This window comes from Chelonus insularis, unplaced genomic scaffold, assembly GCF_013357705.1.
Source record: "Chelonus insularis isolate UGA/USDA-ARS -01 unplaced genomic scaffold, ASM1335770v1 contig_239_pilon, whole genome shotgun sequence".
NCBI lineage: Eukaryota > Metazoa > Arthropoda > Insecta > Hymenoptera > Braconidae > Chelonus > Chelonus insularis.
This window is the reverse complement of record NW_023276442.1, coordinates 74425-80551: the sequence shown is the minus strand read 5'-3', so window position 1 is coordinate 80551 and position 6127 is coordinate 74425.

Below are 6127 nucleotides of genomic sequence, written 5' to 3'. Positions count from 1 at the left end.
ATGTTCAGTTTTTGGGCGCGCCTAAAGAAGGCCCAATTCAAGCCCAAATCATATTTCAGCTTCTCAGCGCGCCCAATACAAGCCCAAAAGTTTATTCCAGGCCTAAAACGCGCCCAATTCAAGCCCAAAATATTTTCTAGGCCTAAAACGCGCCCAATTCAAGCCCAAAATATTTTACAGGCCTAAAACGCGCCCAATTCAAGCCCAAAAATATTTGCAGGCCTAAAACGCGCCCAATACAAGCCCAAAAATTTATTCCAGGCCTAAAACGCGCCCAATTCAAGCCCAAAAATATTTTGCAGGCCTAAAACGCGCCCAATTCAAGCCCAAAAATATTTTCGAGGCCTAAAACGCGCCCAATTCAAGCCCAAAAATATTTTCGAGGCCTAAAACGCGCCCAATTCAAGCCCAAAAATTATTCTAGGCCTAAAACGCGCCCAATTCAGCCCAAAATATTTTCTAGGCCTAAAACGCGCCCAATTCAAGCCCAAAAATATTTTACAGGCCTAAAAACGCGCCCAATTGAAGCCCAAAAATTTATTCCAGGCCTAAACACGCGCCCAATTCAAGCCCAAAAATTTATTCCAGGCCTAAAACACGCCTAATTCAAGCCCAAAAATATTTCGAAATTTAGATTTTATTGAAGAATATAAATGCACGCGAATATTTTATAAATTATTAAAAGATTTTCATTTTTGCAATTGAATAATCAGCATTGGTGCGTCTACACGTTTGTTATAAAAATTATTGGGTAAGATCTACTGTTATACATATATAACTACTTGCATTTGAAATACAAATCGTTTTTATTAAATTAACCTTTATACAATGAATTTACAGTTGAAAAATGTGTTGTTCTCATTTTCTTCATTACAATTATTCTGTTGCATAGGAAAATCATAATTTGGGTGAGGAAAGTATGGATTATTGTAATTATAATTTTATTGTAGTAATGATCGTGATTGTAATGCTGAATGTATTCAGAAGATTGTTGATGGTACAAATAAGGATGAGCTGCAAGATGAGGTCCTACTGGTGGTGTGGTAGTCAGATTCTGAGATGATTGATTCGTTAATGGAGCTTTCGTAGTTGTTGATGATGGTGGTGTTGAATTTTTGTTTTTGCTGCTGATAATGACGGTGATGCTGAACTATCTACTGATATCATCTGATGCTAATGATGAACTAGCAGTTGGGTTAGGTATTTCTTCTGCTGAGTTTGATAATTTTTTGGCAACTGAAAATATTCATTGTCTAATAAGAGTAAGTATTATATTAATGTTATAATATTGACTTATCTCATTGATGCAGATAACTTGACAATATTTGTTTTACCTTTTTTCTTTTTTGGTCTTGGACTGTTCGAATCATTGCTTATTTCTTCTTTGTCGGAATTTTCTTTTTCTTCTGATGCTTTTTACTGCGTAAATATGAATTCTATGATTAACTGTTTTATTATAATATTTTGTGTCAATCACTATGTTGAAACGATTTTTCATATAACCTGTAATAGTATAAATAAAATCGTACATTTCTATAATTCTTTATGGAAAATTTTTGTTCTATATTAACAATAAGGTAGATTACCGATCACGGCTGTGCGAATTTTAGGAAATTGATCAGTTAATTTTTCAGCAGAACCGCTCTTCGCTAATTCTTCTTCTCCTCCAGTCAGCTCTGTCACTAAAAGCCTAATAAAGGCATTTTTTTTATTATTGGCCGCATCACCAGTGAGTCTAGAATGCTCTCTTCAATAAAAATATTTGTTTTTGGATATAATTCAATCTGGAATGTAGAAAATGTTATTATTCTATTTATAAAACCTATTTCTTCAATCAAAAATTTATTAAACTTCGTTACCTTAGGATTGCTTGGTTGGGCGTCAGGATATTTTTTGTTACATGCTTTTATAAAAGCTTCATCTGCAATCTACATACTTCCAGGAATCTGGGGTAACTAAAAAATTAAAAATAATGATGAGAACGAGTGACTTCATTCATAAATTAATATGCCTGAAGAACTACGATCATTTACGTAATACATATTATTATATTATGCATTAATAGAAGAGATTTATGAATGTTAAAAAACGATTTTTTAATTATGTAAATCAATGTTTTTTAACTTTAATAAATATTTATAAGAATGAAAAAGCCTTAGTTATAAACACATTGGTAGTTTATAATAAATATAAATTTTTTTATCGTAAAAAAATATTTTTAACAGTTAAAATATTTTTAACAATTAATTAACCAACTTCAGTAACGCCACCTAACTTTACATTAACCAGAACAATCATGTTTATCAATTCACCGTTAAACTCTCACTTCTGCCTTATGCATATCTTTATAATATAAATATGCATGAAATTAAACTAAATCCTAATCTCATTCGAATTTTATATCATTTTATATGAAAGAACCATGTAATCCACAATAAAATATGAATTATATTCGTTACATCCTATTTTTTAATACTTAAGAAGATTTATTAACTGTTAAAAATATTGTTGTGCTGTAGCAAAGCTATGTTAAATAGTTAAGATATAATTTTATGACTGTCACAAAATATTTTTTCACGGTTAAGAAGCCTCTTTTATTATTACAAATCTCTTCTATCAGTGTGTACACTTACTTTTGGATCTCCATTTCTGCAGACGCAATTTTGCAATTTTCACAAGAATCCAAAGTATCCATATCGTTTTTTCTGAAGGTTCACTTGTATGTTTGACAAACTCTGAATAAGTCATTAGCATCTGAGGTGTTTTTATTTTGCGTCACAACTTTGCGCTTTTTTGCCTGCTGAATTTTCCTACGTTCAGCCATGATTTGTATCTTCAGTTCTTTCTTCTGAATTTTTCCTTTTTGATAACGATACGACTCAAGATCATCTTTGTTTTCTACAAATATAATAAAATATTTCATTCCTATTGATATAGAAAATGTATTATAATAAACGTAGTTTTCGACATACACTATCTTTTAATAATTTCAATTATAATTTTTCGTTCTTAAAATTCAACTATTCACTGAACTATTTCACTTCAACTGTATGTACTTCACTCAATGCTAGCATCAAACTGAATACGAACAAAAACATCTATGCTGTCCAGAGTAGCAGAATAAAAGAAAATACTTCTTTTTTTAAGGAAGGGCTGGTGGATGTGTCTGAAAGAAATGATGGACAATCCAAAAAACCGCCATAAACGTCCTTAGGGATAACAGCATATGTTTTGTATTACAGAGAAGATTAAAAATATATTGTTTGTCGTACGTATTAAACGTATCATTACAACTGAAAAGTATATAAAGTGGATGTACATGCTACGTTGTATATTTCACACAACTATCTCACACCTACGAACACACGTAGACTTGCTCAAACCACGTTTACAATTTTCCGTTAAACACGTGATTTAAGATAGTCTAATTGTCTTTCCCAGATCCTGATATATATTTTCGTTATACCTGTGCAAAAAAATTCAATCATTCTTAAATGAAAAAAATGAAGTTTTCGCGCGGGCCTGATGAAAAATATTATTCTCTTACCAATTACGCAAAGATATAAGTACGTGTTTATGACTTTATAATACAACTTATATTTTATTTAAATAAATCTTTCATGCGAATATAGTACAATAGACGTAATGTTTAATTTTTTTATACTTACTGCTGATTTGGAGGATTTTTGCATCATACAAAGTTGTTGATCCACCATTATCCAAGGTAGTTCACCCTTCCATCCTACTTTAATAAATTGCGGTTCTAAACTTGGAAATATCACTAATATCACAACAGAAAACTCACTACTTTCTACCCAAAATACTAACACCCATGATGATTTCTTTTGTTTCATGATCGTTGTAGTTTACGTTATAAGAAAATATAGAAATAGCGGATACACGTCCTAATTGTTGGTGACAAACTTTTCGACAGCTAATATAAAGATTGGGTTCATTGAGGAACTGTATACAATAAAATACCGTAAAGGTTCGTCAACGTTCGGTATAGTTCGAGAGCAATAAAAATTCAGGTAAAAACTTATTATTTCATGTATCACTATTAATGGTTACCAACAAAGACTCAGTGAACGGAAATATTTCAACTATATACAGTATACTGGATATTTCAATTAATACGTAATAGTTTCGAGTGAAAACAATTTAATAACGGATTGCAATGTTTACATTGTGCAAATTAAACCGTGGAAACTAAAGAATCTGAAGAAGAAAAACGAACCTGGAAAAATCAAAGCGATAATATGGAGGTTAGTGCATCAGGTAAGTGCATATAGAGCTGAAGATAATAGTGAGGAACATATCTCTGATTATGATGAGGAGGAGTTGGAACCACAACGCCAGATCGTAGAGGTAGACAATATGAGTTCAGAAGATGAAGAATTAGAGCAATAAACCAGGAAAATCAAAGCGATTAATATGGAAGTTAGTCAATCAGGTCGTGCATCTGGAGCTGAAGGTAATAGTGACGAAAATATCTCTGATTACGATGAAGAGGAGTGGAACCACAACGCCAGATCGTAGAGGTAGACAATATGAGTTCAGAAGATGAAGAATTAGAGCAAATAAACCAGGAAAATCAAAGCGATAATATGGAGGTTAGTCAATCAGTAGTGCATCTGGAGCTGAAGGTAATAGTGACGAAAATATCTCTGATTACGATGAAGAGGAGTTGGAACCACAACGTCAGATCGTAGAGGTAGACAATATGAGTTCAGAAGATGAAGAATTAGAGCAAATAAACCAGGAAAATCAAAGCGATAATATGGAGGTTAGTCAATCAGGTAGTGCATCTGGAGCTGAAGGTCATAGTGACGAAATATCTCTGATTACGATGAAGAGGAGTTGGAACCACAACACCAGATCGTAGAGGTAGACAATATGAGTTCAGAAGATGAAGAATTAGAGCAAATAAACCAGGAAAATCAAAGCGATAATATGGAGGTTAGTCAATCAGGTAGTGCATCTGGAGCTGAAGGTAATAGTGACGAAAATATCTCTGATTATGATGAAGAGGAGTTGGAACCACAACGCCAGATCGTAGAGGTAGACAATATGAGTTCAGAAGATGAAGAATTAGAGCAAATAAACCAGGAAAATCAAAGCGATATATGGAGTTTGTCCATCAGGTAGTGTATATGAAGCAAATACTTCTTATTATGATGAGAAGTTGGAACTACAACACCAGGTAGTTGAGGGAGAGGATGGAGAATTGGACTATAGTACTCAGAGAAATCTGAATGATCATATTGAATGTAACGAATTCGTCGAAATGAGGAAAGTCACAGTCAAGCTTTTGATGAACAGATCACAGAGCAAACTCTGAAAACAATGAACGTCCTGTTGATGCATCAACTGATGAAGAATTAGATGATGATCCTCCTCTATATGAGAATGCTCCTATCACACTATCCGAACGTATGTTGAGCATTTTTATGTACTCTATAAAACACAATTTAAGTGGTTGTGCTCTGTCTGATTTGTTGTCAGTAATAAGTGCACACATACCACCGAATTCTCATCATAAAAAAACTATCTATTTTTCACAAAATATTTTAACAATGACAATATTACGATGAAAAAACACTATTATTGCCCAGATTGTACAAACCGTTTGACTTCAGAGAACGCGGTTTGTGAATGTATCGCTAATGTAAATGACAGGCACGAACCGTTATATTTTATTGAACTTTCGATCATGATCAATTACAAGCCTTACTCCTTCGTGAAGGATTTCTTGACGATTTATCACATCCCCAACATCGTCAAAAAGAAAAAGATGGTAATATAGAAGATATCTACGATGGTTTGCTATATAAAGAGCACATGAAAGAAAATAATCCTGATTCTGAGGAATTTACAATTTCATTTATGTGGTATACTGACGGTGTACCAATATTTAAATCCGCAAAATACAGTGTTTGGCCATTTTACCTAATTATTAATGAACTGCCATATCAAAAAAGAATTTCAAAGGAAAATATGATTTTAAGCAGGCCTATGGTTTGGTTCTTCTGATCCTTTAGTAAATTACTTCTTATATCCATTATATAATCAACTAGGCCCAATTAAGAACTGGAATTCATGTAGAAGTTCCTAAATCTAATCGATT